Below are 15,351 nucleotides of genomic sequence, written 5' to 3'. Positions count from 1 at the left end.
GGTGCCACGAACCGGGACTAAAGGGTGCGATGCCAATTAGTACCGGTTCGTGGCACCAACCGGTACTAAAGTTAGACCTTTAGTCCCGGTTCGAGCCACCAACCGGTACTAATGGGGTTTGAGGCATTAGTACCGGTTCATGGCACGAACCGGTACTAAAGGTCCCATTTTCAAACTCTACCCCCCCCCCCCCCCCCGCGCGTGGATCGCCTTTTCAGTTTTGTAAAAAGCAAAAGAAAATGATAAAAACTTCAAAAATTAAAATCCTTCCAGATGTAGTTATGTTACTACATGTACTAGTTAGGAAAATTTAAAAACTTAAATTTGGACATGTTTTGCAAAAAGTGTAGCGAAAATGTAAAACGGCTATAACTTTTGCATACGATGTCAGAAAAAAAGTATAATATATCAAAATGTTCAGCACGAAAATCCGCATCCGATTTTGACGGCCTACGGCCTGTTTGCAAATTTTTAGAATCCTCAAATTCTAATAGGAAAAAAAGTTATGCTCAAATTTCAGTTTTTATTTGAATTTTTGTTAAATCTGGTCAAACTATGGTCAAACTACTTATTCAAGAATATTAGTGTTACTAAATAATTATTTCAGTTTTTTTGAATTTTGGTCAAATCTGGTCAAACTAATTATTCAAGAAATATTAGTGTTACTAAATAATTATTTTAGTTTTTTGAATTTTGGTCAAATCTGGTCAAACTGTGGTCAAACTATGGTCAAACTACTTATTCAAGAAATATTAGTGTTACTAAATAATTATTTTAGTTTTTTGAATTTTGGTCAAATCTGGTCAAACTGTGGTCAAACTATGGTCAAACTACTTATTCAAGAAATATTAGTGTTACTAAATAATTATTGTTTTTTAGAACAATAGTTTCAAACTCAAACAGTGAAATGTGTGACTTCATGCTCAAGCTAAATTCCTGAGGGTTAATAGGATTGACATCTTACTATTGTCAAGAAAACAACAAGTGCAGACTTGAAAACGAGAGAGAATAGAACCCGGAAGTTAAGCGTGCTCAGGCTAGAGTAGTGAGAGGATGGGTGACCGTCCGGGAAGTTAGATGATGAGGGGTGATTAGAGATTAGAGCTTAAATTAAGCAGTGATGAGGGGTGATTAGAAATTAGAGGTTAAAATAACTCAGAAATTTGAAAATAAAAAAAATTCAAAAAAATCATAAATTTTTTTTAGTACCGGTTGGTGTTACCAACCGGGACTAAAGGTGGACCTCCAGGCAGCGGCCACGTGGAGGGCCTTTAGTCCCGGTTCGTGTAAGAACCGGGACTAAAGGGGGAGGCTTTAGTAACGACCCTTTAGTCCCGGTTCCAGAACCGGGACTAAAGGCCCTTTTTCTACTAGTGTGCCCAAGCCGCAGCCCCACCTCGACTACCACCCCGTCCCTCCCACGCCTACATACGGTGGCGGCGGCGGATACCACGGTCACCACTGACTCCGATCTGCAACCATCCGGCCCAGCACTGAAATCTCATCACCGAGGGCATGATCAGTGTCAGTGAGTGACCGACGTTACTATTTATCATCAGTTGCATGCGTGGCCGCGTGGGTATCTTTGGTGGTCTTCTGCCATTCGCTGCCCCATTTTAGTATCTGCACGGCAGAGTTAAGAGTTCAGAATAACATTTGTGAGGAACGTGTATTGCTTTTTTAAGATTTGTAATTTCAGCGTGTGTTTTGTATAAGAAGTTACTGTGAATCAAGTAATTTAATGAAGTCGTTGGTGTGGATCTGTGGATGGGTGATTGGGTATGACGATGACAATGTTTTTGCCATGCATTGCGTAGTTTTCTGAGTCGATTTTCAGATCTGTGGAGTGGAATCCAGGCTAGTGTGCAAATGGATTTGTGATGGACAACTCATGGCATTCAAAAACAAAATGGTAGCTACCTGGGATCATGCATTCGTACTACTGGTCCAGGCTTGTGAGTGGATTAATTTGGAAGCGGCACTGTGGGTACGAGAGCTATGGCCTGGTCCAGCTCAAGTACACAGGAGGGCATACCTTGCCCAAACCGGTGAAGACCAAACAATCAGTACCACTTGGACAGAAGGGGCGCGGCTGCTGCGATATGCAGATCGGAGCAAGGCGTCTACATTGGTGCATTGGCCATTGTGGTGGAGGGTATTAACGAACCTGCCGAGAGGGCCTAGGAGTAGGACGATCAAATGTTGTCTGTCATTGAATCACCCACGCATTGTACAACATATAGAACGCTAGAGTAGTTACAGGAGCCCGAAGGATGTGGCACGCAGGCCTGGGCGTGATCTATGATCCTATATACTAGGAATATAGTTACATACAGATACACAGGTACAATACACGTTAACACCCCCCCCCCCCCCCCCTCAGCTGGAACTCCATGTGGAAGGATGTTGAGGCTGGTTCGGAACTCGTGGAAGACCTGTGACGGAAGCCCCTTGGTGAAGAGATCTGCGAACTGCGAGCTGGAGGGTACGTGAAGAACACGAATGTCGCCGAATGCCACCCGGTCACGCACAAAATGGAGATCAATCTCGATGTGCTTCGTTCGCTGGTGTTGGACAGGATTGGAGGCAATGTAGGAGGCCGAGACGTTGTCACAATAGACAATGGTGGCATGGGCTGGGGGGCGACGAAGCTCATGCAAGAGTTGGCGCAACCAACACGCCTCAGCAACACAGTTTGCGACGCCACGATATTCGGCCTCAGCGCTCGAACAAGAGACAGTGGCTTGCCGTTTAGATGACCAAGACAACAAGTTGTGGCCGAGAAAAACACAGAAGCCCGACGTGGATTTGCGTGTGTCCGGGCAACCGGCCCAATCGGCATCGGTGTAGGCCACAAGATCGAGAGGAGAGGACTTGTACAACTGCAACCCAAAGTGGGTAGTGCCACGAAGATACCGTAGAATGCGTTTGACAAGTTGCATGTGAGAATCACGAGGTGCATGCATGAATAAGCACACTTGTTGAACCGCATAGGAGAGGTCCGGGCGAGTAAGAGTGAGGTATTGTAGGGCACCGGCTAAGCTACAGTAGAGAGTGGGGTTGTCGAGGAGGGGGCCAGCATGAGCGGAGAGTTTAGATTGTGTATCAATGGGAGTGGATACAGGCTTGCAATTGAGCATCTTGGCACGTTCGAGAACTTCAAGGGCATACTGCTGTTGGCAAAGAAACAAGCCATGTGTGTTGGGAGTGACGTTGATGCCAAGGAAGTGATGAAGCTCGCCAAGGTCGGTCATGGAAAACTCACGTTTAAGAGAGGAAATGACGTGATGGAGAGCATGGGGCGTGCTTGCGGTGAGGATGATGTCATCAACGTACACAAGAAGGTATGCGATGGAGTCATCACGTTGCAAGATAAAGAGAGAGGTGTCGCTCTTGGACGATGGAAACCAAGGGACAAAAGGAAGGAGCGGAAGCGATGGAACCAAGTGCGGGGTGCTTGCTTCAAGCCATATAGGGACTTGCGAAGGAGGCACACGTGGTCCGGCCGAGAGGAATCCACGAACCCAGCTGGTTGAGCACAGTACACCGTCTCCTTGAGGTCGCCGTGGAGGAAAGCATTCTTGACGTCGAGTTGGTGGATGGGCCAAGAGTTGGAGGTGGCGATGCTGAGCACAACTCGAATGGTTGCCGGCTTGACGACCGGACTAAATGTCTCGTCGTAGTCGACACCCTCCTTCTGAGTGAACCCTCGGACCACCCAACGTGCCTTGTACCGAGCCAAAGTGCCATCGGTGTTGAACTTGTGGCGAAAAATCCACTTGCCAGTCACCACGTTAACACCTGCAGGTTTGGGAACCAACGACCAAGTAGAATTCTTGATTAAAGCATCGTATTCATCTAGCATTGCACGTTGCCAATTGGCATCTTTGAGCGCGGAACGGTACGTGGGGGGAATGGGAGATATAGTGGTGGTGGGTGTATGGGTGAGAAAGAGACGTTTGGGTTGGCAGAAACCTGATTTGGACCTGGTGTGCATTTTATGGGAGTTGTGTGGAGGTATTACGGGCTGTGCATGAGCTGGTAGACGTGGCTGCACGGGAGTGGAGGGCGCGGAAGGGGAGGTGGATTGCGTGGGGTCAGGCGCAGGGCTGGCAGGCGAGGGATCCAAGGCTGATCCGGGCATAGGGGAATCAGGCACGCGATCCGAGGCGTGGGGTGTGGGAGACCTGGTGGGCACGAGGGCCGAGGACGCGCGTGGGGGCGTCGGTAGTGGGGAGGGAGGTGCGGGGGTCCGTTGGGTGGCAGTGGTGGGGCCGGACGTGGATTGGGTAGTGGGGGTAGGGGAGATCTGGCGCGACGGGAGTGGCGTGCATGGGGCTGTCCCATCGGGCGGATCGGGTGGGCCCCGGTACAAGGAATCGGGCGGGCAGGGAGGCGAATCTGGCAGAGATCGCAGAGTGGATTGCATGGGATTTTCTGTGGAGAGGAGCGATGTGGTGGATGGTGGGGAAGGTACGTACGAAAAAACGTTCTCGTCAAAAATAACATGACAAGAAACGATCACGCGGCGCTGGGTAAGATCATAACACCGATAACCCTTATGCTCGAGGGGATAGCCTAGGAAAATGCAGCGAGTGGAGCGGGGGGAGAGCTTGTGGGCAGAGGTGGCGTAGAGATTGGGGTAGCATAGGCACCCAAAAACGCGCAAGTGATCGTATGTAGGATGAATGCCGTGGAGCATGTAGTAAGGAGTGTAGTCGTAGATGGCGCGGGAGGGTCGTCGATTGAGGAGATAAGTGGCCGTGTGCAGTGCTTCAGCCCAAAAGGGAGGTGTAAGGTTGGCTTGGACAAGAAGGGTACGTATGATGTCGTTAGTGGTGCGAAGAAGTCGTTCTGCCTTGCCATTTTGGGGTGATGTATGAGGACAAGAGAAGCGGTAGGCAATCCCATTCGCGGAGAAGAAAGCACGGAGGGTGGAGTTGATGAACTCACCGCCGTTATCGCATTGTAATGCTTTGATGATCACGTTGTATTGAGTACGAACAAACGAAAAGAAACGTTGAAGAGTGAGGGAGGTGTTCGACTTGTGGCGAAGTGGGAAGGACCAGGAGAAGTGAGTGTAATCATCAAGAACAATCAAGTAATATTTATAACCAGAGAAGCTTACAATCGGGCTTGTCCATAAATCACAATGAACTAACTCAAAAGGTGCATAGGTGCGACTAAGAGATGAAGGAAAAGAAAGGCGCGGCTGCCGACCTAATTGGCAAGCACTACATGGGATATGCGCAAGCTTATTACAGGAGGGAAGAAAATCATGGGCTGCTAAAGAGGAGGTGACTTGAGGGCTTGGGTGGCCGAGTCGCCGGTGCCAAACATCGGCGGTGGAGGTGGTGGCGGAGAGAGCAGCGCGCCATAGCTTGTTATTGCTGGAGAAGGGGTAGAGATCACCGGAGCTAGCGGAGATCATGATGACCCTCCTGTTGGGAATCGTAGCATAATTTTAAAATTTTCCTACACTCACCAAGATGCATCTATGGAGTATACTAGCAACGAGGGGAAAGGAGTGCATCTACATACCCTTGTAGATCGCGAGCGGAAGCGTTCCAATGAACGTGGATGACGGAGTCGTACTCGCCGTGATTCAAATCACCGATGACCGAGTGCCGAACGGACGGCACCTCCGCGTTCAACACACGTACGGTGCAGCGACGTCTCCTCCTTCTTGATCCAGCAAGGGGGAAGGAGAGGTTGATGGAGATCCAGCAGCACGACGGCGTGGTGGTGGATGTAGCGGGATGCTGGCAGGGCTTCGCCGAGCTTCTATGAGAGAGAGAGGTGTAGCAGGGGAGGAGGGAGGCGCCCAAGGCTGTGTTGTTGCTGCCCTCCCTCCCCCCTTTATATAGGCCCCCTGGGAGGGGGGGCGCCGGCCAAACCCATCTAGGGTGGGGGGCGGCGGCCAAGGGGGATGCCTTGCCCCCCAAGGCAAGTGGGAAGCCCCCCCACCCTAGGGTTTCCAACCCTAGGCGCATGGGGGGAGGCCCATGGGCGGGCGCCATGCCCACTAGGGCTGGTTCCCTTCCCACTTCAGCCCACGGGGCCCTCCGGGATAGGTGGCCCCACCCGGTGGACCCCCGGGACCCTTCCGGTGGTCCCGGTACAATACCGGTAACCCCCGAAACTTTCCCGGTGGCCGAAACTTGACTTCCTATATATAATTATTCACCTCCGGACCATTCCGGAACTCCTCATGACGTCTGGGATCTCATCCGGGACTCCGAACAACTTTCGGGTTTCCGCATACACATATCTCTACAACCCTAGCGTCACCGAACCTTAAGTGTGTAGACCCTACGGGTTCGGGAGACATGCAGACATGACCGAGACGCCTCTCCGGTCAATAACCAACAGCGGGATCTGGATACCCATGTTGGCTCCCACATGTTCCACGATGATCTCATCGGATGAACCACGATGTCGAGGATTCAATCAATCCCGTATACAATTCCCTTTGTCCATCAGTATGTTACTTGCCCGAGATTCGATCGTCGGTATCCCAATACCTTGTTCAATCTCGTTACTGGCAAGTCTCTTTACTCGTACCGCAATGCATGATCCCGTGACTAACGCCTTAGTCACATAGAGCTCATTATGATGATGCATTACCGAGTGGGCCCAGAGATACCTCTCCATCACACGGAGTGACAAATCCCAGTCTCGATCCGTGCCAACCCAACAGACACTTTCGGAGATACCCGTAGTGCACCTTTATAGTCACCCAGTTACGTTGTGACGTTTGGCACACCCAAAGCACTCCTACGGTATCCGGGAGTTGCATATATCATGGTCTAAGGAAAAGATGCTTGACATTGGAAAAGCTCTACCAAACGAAACTACATGATCTTTTATGCTATGCTTAGGATTGGGTCTTGTCCATCACATCATTCTCCTAATGATGTGATCCCGTTATTAACGACATCCAATGTCCATAGTCAGGAAACCATGACTATCTGTTGATCAACGAGCTAGTCAACTAGAGGCTTACTAGGGACACGTTGTGGTCTATGTATTCACAAATGTATTACGATTTCCGGACAATACAATTATAGCATGAACAATAGACAATTACCATGAACAAAGAAATATAATAATAACCATTTATTATTGCCTCTAGGGCATATTTCCAACAGTCTCCCACTTGCACTAGAGTCAATAATCTAGTTACATTGTGATGAATCGAACACCCATTGCGTCCTGGTGTTGATCATGTTTTGCCCTAGGGAGAGGTTTAGTCAACGGATCTGCTACATTCAGGTCCGTATGTACTTTACAAATATCTATGTCTCCATTTTGAACACTTTCACGAATGGAGAAGCGACGCTTGATATGCCTGGTCTTCCTGTGAAACCTGGGCTCCTTCGCAAGTGCAATAGCTCAAGTGTTGTCACAGAAGAGAGTCATCGGGCCCGACGCATTGGGAATCACCCCTAGGTCGGTAATGAACTCCTTCATCCAGACTGCTTCATGTGCTGCCTCCGAGGCTGCCATGTACTCCGCTTCACATGTAGATCCCGCCACGACGCTTTGCTTGCAACTGCACCAGCTTACTGCTCCTCCATTCAAAATATACACGTATCCGGTTTGTGACTTTGAGTCATCCAGATCTGTGTCGAAGCTAGCGTCGACGTAACCCTTTACGACGAGCTCTTCGTCACCTCCATAAACGAGAAACATATCTAGTCCTTTTCAGGTACTTCAGGATATTCTTGACCGCTGTCCAGTGTTCCATGCCGGGATTACTTTGGTACCTTCCTACCAAACTTACGGCAAGGTTTACATCAGGTCTGGTACACAGCATGGCCTACATAATAGACCCTATGGCCGAGGCATAGGGGATGACACTCATCTTTTCTATATCTTCTGCCGTGGTGAGGCATTGAGCCGTGCTCAATTGCACACCTTGCAATACAGGCAAGAACCCCTTCTTGGACTGATCCATATTGAACTTCTTCAATATCTTGTCAAGGTATGTACTCTGTGAAAGACCAATGAGGCGTCTTGATCTATCTCTATAGATCTTGATGCCTAATATATAAGCAGCTTCTCCAAGGTCCTTCATTGAAAAACACTTATTCAAATAGGACTTTATACTTTCCAAGAATTCTATATCATTTCCCATCAATAGTATGTCATCCACATATAATATGAGAAATGCTACAGAGCTCCCACTCACTTTCTTGTAAACACAGGCTTCTCCATAAGTCTGTGTAAACCCAAACGCTTTGATCATCTCATCAAAGCGAATGTTCCAACTCCGAGATGCTTGCACCAGCCCATAGATTGAGCGCTGGAGCTTGCATACTTTGTTAGCATTCTTAGGATCGACAAAACCTTCCGGCTGCATCATATAAACTCTTCCTTAAGGAAGCCATTAAGGAATGCCGTTTTGACGTCCATCTGCCATATCTCATAATCATAGTATGCGGCAATTGCTAACATGATTCGGACGGACTTCAGCTTCGCTACGGGTGAGAAAGTCTCATCGTAGTCAACCCCTTGAACTTGTCGATAACCCTTAGCGACAAGTCGAGCCTTATAGATGGTCACATTACCATCCGCGTCCGTCTTCTTCTTAAAGATCCATTTGTTTTCTATGGCTCGCCGATCATCGGGCAAGTCAGTCAAAGTCCATACTTCGTTTTCATACATGGATCCTATCTCGGATTTCATGGCTTCTAGCCATTTGTCGGAATCTGGGCCCGCCATCGCTTCTTCATAGTTCGAAGGTTCACCGTTGTCTAACAACATGATTTCTAGGACAGGGTTGCCGTACCACTCTGGTGCGGAACGTGTCCTTGTGGACCTACGAAGTTCAGTAGTAACTTGATCCGAAGCTTCATGATCATCATCATTAACTTCCTCCCCAATCGGTGCAGGCACCACAGGAACATCTTCCCGCGTTGCGCTACTTTCCGGTTCGGAAGGGGTGACTATCACCTCATCAAGTTCCACTTTCCTCCCACTCAATTCTTTCGAGAGAAACTCCTTCTCTAGAAAGGACCCGTTCTTGGCAACGAAGATCTTGCCTTCGGATCTGAGGTAGAAGGTGTACCCAATAGTTTCCTTAGGGTATCCTATGAAGACGCATTTCTCCGACTTGGGTTCGAGCTTTTCAGGTTGAAGTTTCTTGACATAAGCATCGCATCCCCAAACTTTTAGAAACGACAGCTTAGGTTTCTTCCCAAACCATAATTCATACGGTGTCGTCTCAACGGATTTCGACGGAGCCCTATTTAAAGTGAATGTGGCAGTCTCTAAAGCATAGCCCCAAAATGAGAGCGGTAAATCGGTAAGAGACATCATAGATCGCACCATATCCAATAGAGTGCGATTACGACGTTCGGACACACCATTTCTCTGAGGTGTTCCAGGCGGCGCGAGTTGTGAAACTATTCCACATTTCCTTAAGTGTGCACCAAATTCGTGACTTAAATATTCTCCACCACGATCTGATCGTAAGAATTTTATTCTCCTGTCACGTTGATTCTCAACCTCACTCTGAAATTCCTTGAACTTTTCAAAGGTTTCAGACTTGTGTTTCATTAGGTAGACATACCCATATCTACTTAAATCATCAGTGAGAGTGAGAACATAACGATATCTTCCGCGAGCCTCAACACTCATTGGACCGCACACATCGGTATGTATAATTTCGAATAAGTTGGTTGCTCGCTCCATTGTTCCGGAGAACGGAGTCTTGGTCATCTTACCCATGAGGCATGGTTCGCACGTGTCAAATGATTCGTAATCAAGAGACTCCAAAAGTCCATCTGCATGGAGCTTCTTCATGCGCTTGACACCAATGTGACCAAGGCGGCAGTGCCACAAGTATGTGGGACTATCGTTATCAACTTTACATCTTTTGGTATTCACACTATGAATATGTGTAACATCACGTTCGAGATTCATCAAGAATAAACCATTGACCAGCGGGGCATGACCATAAAACATATCTCTCAAATAAATAGAACAACCATTATTCTCGGATTTAAATGAGTAGCCATCTCGAATTAAACGAGATCCAGATACAATGTTCATGCTCAAAGCTGGCACTAAATAACAATTATTAAGGTTTAAAACTAATCCCGTAGGTAGATGTAGAGGTAGCGTGCCGACGGCGATCACATCGACCTTGGAACCATTCCCGACGCGCATCGTCACCTCGTCCTTCGCCAGTCTCCGTTTATTCCGTAGTTCCTGTTTTGAGTTACAAATATGAGCAACCGCACCGGTATCAAATACCCAGGAGCTACTACGAGTACTGGTAAGGTACACATCAATTACATGTATATCACATATACCTTTGGTGTTGCCGGCCTTCTTGTCCGCTAAGTATTTGGGGCAGTTCCGCTTCCAGTGACCACTTCCCTTGCAATAAAAGCACTCAGTTTCAGGCTTGGGTCCATTCTTTGACTTCTTCCCGGCAACTGGCTTACCGGGCGCGGCAACTCCCTTGCCGTCCTTCTTGAAGTTCTTCTTACCCTTGCCCTTCTTGAACTTAGTGGTTTTATTCACCATCAACACTTGATGTTCTTTTCTGATCTCCACCTCCGCTGATTTCAGCATTGAATATACCTTGGGAATGGTCTTTTCCATCCCCTGCATATTGTAGTTCATCACAAAGCTCTTGAAGCTTGGTGGAAGCGACTGAAGGATTCTGTCAATGACCGCGTCATCCGGAAGATTAACTCCCAGCTGAGTCAAGCGGTTGTGCAACCCAGACATTCTGAGTATGTGCTCACTAACAGAACTATTCTCCTCCATTTTACAGCTGAAGAACTTGTCGGAGACTTCATATCTCTCGACCGGGCATGAGCTTGGAAAACCAATTTCAGCTCCTCGAACATCTCATATGCTCCATGTTTCTCAAAACGCTTTTGGAGACCCGGTTCTAAGCTGTAAAGCATGCCGCACTGAACGAGGGAGTAATCATCAGCACGCTGCTGCCAAGCGTTCATAACGTCTTGGTTCTCTGGGATTGGTGCATCACCTAGCGGTGCTTCTAAGACATAATCTTTCTTGGCTACTATGAGGATGATCCTCAGGTTCCGGACCCAGTCCGTATAGTTGCTGCCATCATCTTTCAGCTTGGTTTTCTCTAGGAACGTGTTGAAATTGAGGACAACGTTGGCCATTTGATCTACAAGACATAGTGTAAAGATTTTAGACTAAGTTCATGATAATTAAGTTCATCTAATCAAATTACACAATGAACTCCCACTCAGATAGACATCCCTCTAGTCATCTAAGTGAAACATGATCCGAGTTAACTAGGTCGTGTCCGATCATCACGTGAGACGGACTAGTCAAGATCGGTGAACATCTCCATGTTGATCGTATCTTCTATACGACTCATGCTCGACCTTTCGGTCCTCCGTGTTCCGAGGCCATGTCTGTACATGCTAGGCTCGTCAAGTCAACCTAAGTGTATTGCGTGTGTTCCGAGGCCATGTCTGTACATGCTAGGCTCGTCAACACCCGTTGTATGCGAACGTTAGAATCTATCACACCCGATCATCACGTGGTGCTTCGAAACAACGAACCTTCGCAACGGTGCACAGTTAGGGTGAACACTTTCTTGAAATTATCATAAGGGATCATCTTACTTACTACCGTCGTTCTAAGCAAATAAGATGCAAAACATGATAAACATCACATGCAATCAAATAGTGACATGATATGGCCAATATCATTATGCTCCTTTGATCTCCATCTTCGGGGCACCATGATGATCTTCGTCACCGGCATGACACCATGATCTCCATCATCATGATCTCCATCATCGTGTCTTCATGAAGTCATCACGCCAACGATTACTTCTACTTCTATGGCTAACGCGTTTAGCAACAAAGTAAAGTAATTTACATGGCGTTATTCAATGACACGCAGGTCATGCAAAATAATAAAGACAACTCCTATGGCTCCTGCCGGTTGTCATACTCATCGACATGCAAGTCGTGATTCCTATTACAAGAATATGATCAATCTCATACATCACATATATCATTCATCACATCTTCTGGCCATATCACATCACATAGCACATGCTGCAAAAACAAGTTAGACGTCCTCTAATAGTTGTTGCAAGTTTTTACGTGGTTTGTAGGTTTCTAGCAAGAACGTTTCTTACCTACGTATGACCACAACGTGATTTGCCAATTTCTATTTACCCTTCATAAGGACCCTTTTCATCGAATCCGTTCCGACTAAAGTAGGAGAGACAGACACCCGCTAGCCACCTTATGCATCTAGTGCATGTCAGTCGGTGGAACCTGTCTCACGTAAGCGTACGTGTAAGGTCGGTCCGGGCCGCTTCATCCTACAATGCCGCCGAAACAAGAAACGACTAGTAGCGGCAAGAAGAATTGGCAACATCAACGCCCACAACTTCTTTGTGTTCTACTCGTGCATAGTAACTACGCATAGGCCTGGCTCATGATGCCACTGTTGGGAATCGTAGCATAATTTTAAAATTTTCCTACGCTCACCAAGATGCATCTATGGAGTATACTAGCAACGAGGGGAAAGGAGTGCATCTACATACCCTTGTAGATCGCGAGCGGAAGCGTTCCAATGAACGTGGATGACGGAGTCGTACTCGCCGTGATTCAAATCACCGATGACCGAGTGCCGAACGGACGGCACCTCCGCGTTCAACACACGTACGGTGCAGCGACGTCTCCTCCTTCTTGATCCAGCAAGGGGGAAGGAGAGGTTGATGGAGATCCAGCAGCACGACGGCGTGGTGGTGGATGTAGCGGGATGCCGGCAGGGCTTCGCCGAGCTTCTACGAGAGAGAGAGGTGTAGCAGGGGAGGAGGGAGGCGCCCAAGGCTGTGTTGTTGCTGCCCTCCCTCCCCCCTTTATATAGGCCCCCTGGGAGGGGGGCGCCGGCCAAACCCATTTAGGGTGGGGGGCGGCGGCCAAGGGGGGTGCCTTGCCCCCCAAGGCAAGTGGGAAGCCCCCCCACCCTAGGGTTTCCAACCCTAGGCGCATGGGGGGAGGCCCATGGGGGGGCGCCCAGCCCACTAGGGGCTGGTTCCCTTCCCACTTCAGCCCACGGGGCCCTCCGGGATAGGTGGCCCCACCCGGTGGACCCCCGGGACCCTTCCGGTGGTCCCGGTACAATACCGTTAACCCCCGAAACTTTCCCGGTGGCCGAAACTTGACTTCCTATATATAATTCTTCACCTCCGGACCATTCCGGAACTCCTCGTGACGTCCGGGATCTCATCCGGGACTCCGAACAACTTTCGGGTTTCCGCATACACATATCTCTACAACCCTAGCGTCACCGAACCTTAAGTGTGTAGACCCTACGGGTTCGGGAGACATGCAGACATGACCGAGACGCCTCTCCGGTCAATAACCAACAGCGGGATCTGGATACCCATGTTGGCTCCCACATGTTCCACGATGATCTCATCGGATGAACCACGATGTCGAGGATTCAATCAATCCCGTATACAATTCCCTTTGTCCATCAGTATGTTACTTGCCCGAGATTCGATCGTCGGTATCCCAATACCTTGTTCAATCTCGTTACTGGCAAGTCTCTTTACTCGTACCGCAATGCATGATCCTGTGACTAACGCCTTAGTCACATAGAGCTCATTATGATGATGCATTACCGAGTGGGCCCAGAGATACCTCTCCGTCACACGGAGTGACAAATCCCAGTCTCGATCCGTGCCAACCCAACAGACACTTTCGGAGATACCCGTAGTGCACCTTTATAGTCACCCAGTTACGTTGTGACGTTTGGCACACCCAAAGCACTCCTACGGTATCTGGGAGTTGCACGATCTCATGGTCTAAGGAAAAGATGCTTGACATCGGAAAAGCTCTAGCAAACGAAACTACACGATCTTTTATGCTATGCTTAGGATTGGGTCTTGTCCATCACATCATTCTCCTAATGATGTGATCCCGTTATTAACGACATCCAATGTCCATAGTCAGGAAACCATGACTATCTGTTGATCAACGAGCTAGTCAACTAGAGGCTTACTAGGGACACGTTGTGGTCTATGTATTCACACATGTATTATGATTTCCGGACAATACAATTATAGCATGAACAATAGACAATTACCATGAACAAAGAAATACAATAATAACCATTTATTATTGCCTCTAGGGCATATTTCCAACACCTCCTGGTTCGAAGATCCTTCACAACAAAGCCAGAGGGAAAAAATTCAATAGAGCACAAGTTATCTTTGGTGAATTGGCGAACTGAAATAAGACTAGTGACGACGTGAGGAGAAAAGAGAACGTCCCGAAGATGAAAATTGTGAGGGGGAAGGGTGACGGAGCCGGTGGCTTGAATGGGGAGATGAGTGCCATTGCCAACAACAATGCTAGTGAAACGAGACTTTAAAGAAGGATTCGAGAGGTCGAGATTACCAAGGTTGCCGGTGACGTGGGAGGAGGCGCCGCTGTTGAGGTACCACTCGTGTGGAGTGGAGCCGCTGTTGGGGACGCCGTGGGCGCTGTACGCGGCCTGGAGCATGGCCAGGTGATCCCAGGAAGGTGGCTGGGTTGGCGCCGTGGGGGGGGGGGTAGCCGGAGATCTGCATCGGGTAGACCTGCGCATGCGACCCGGGCCGCGGGCCGAGCACGCCGGCGGCGTTCGGAGGGACCCAGCCAGGGCGCGGGTTCGGGATGGCCATCCCGTAGGGCGCGAAGAACCCCATGTAGGGATTGTACGCCATGGGTGCAGGAGCGCCACGACCACCTGGATCGCCGCGGCCACGGCCGCGGCCACGACCACGCCCACGGCCACCGCGGTCACCACCATCACGAGTGCCAGAGGCACGGCCAGCCGGGGAGCTAGGACCCCGATCAGTGGCGCGATCGGCGCGGTCGCCGGAGCGAGGAGGGGAGCCGCCAGAGCCGGAGGGGCCGCCGCCCCCGGTGACAGCGAGGATGGTGGCCGTCTCATCGGCCACGCGCTGGGCGAGGTTCTCCTCGGCGAGCTTCAGGCGAGAGAAGACCGTCTCGAACGGTGGCAGAGGAACCGTGTCCCCGAGCACGACGCGGATGGTGTCGAGGCGTTTGTCGATGCCGTGAAGAAACTGAGTGGTGAGATCCACTTCAGTGACGGCGTGCTCGATGTCGGCCAGCCCGGCGGTGAGGAGCTTCATGCGACGAGCGTACTCGGCGACGGAGAGATCTCCCTGTTTGAGATTGCGGTATTGGCAGTTCAGCATCATGTACCGCGCCGCACGGTTCGCCAGGAAGTAATCGCGGATGCGGTGCCAGAGATCGTAGGTGGTGGTAGCCCCGACGACGTGGTCGACGAGGTTATCGGCGAGAGTGGAATAGA

Source organism: Aegilops tauschii, chromosome 2, assembly GCF_002575655.3.
Source record: "Aegilops tauschii subsp. strangulata cultivar AL8/78 chromosome 2, Aet v6.0, whole genome shotgun sequence".
NCBI lineage: Eukaryota > Viridiplantae > Streptophyta > Magnoliopsida > Poales > Poaceae > Aegilops > Aegilops tauschii.
This window is presented reverse-complemented; position numbering follows the sequence as displayed.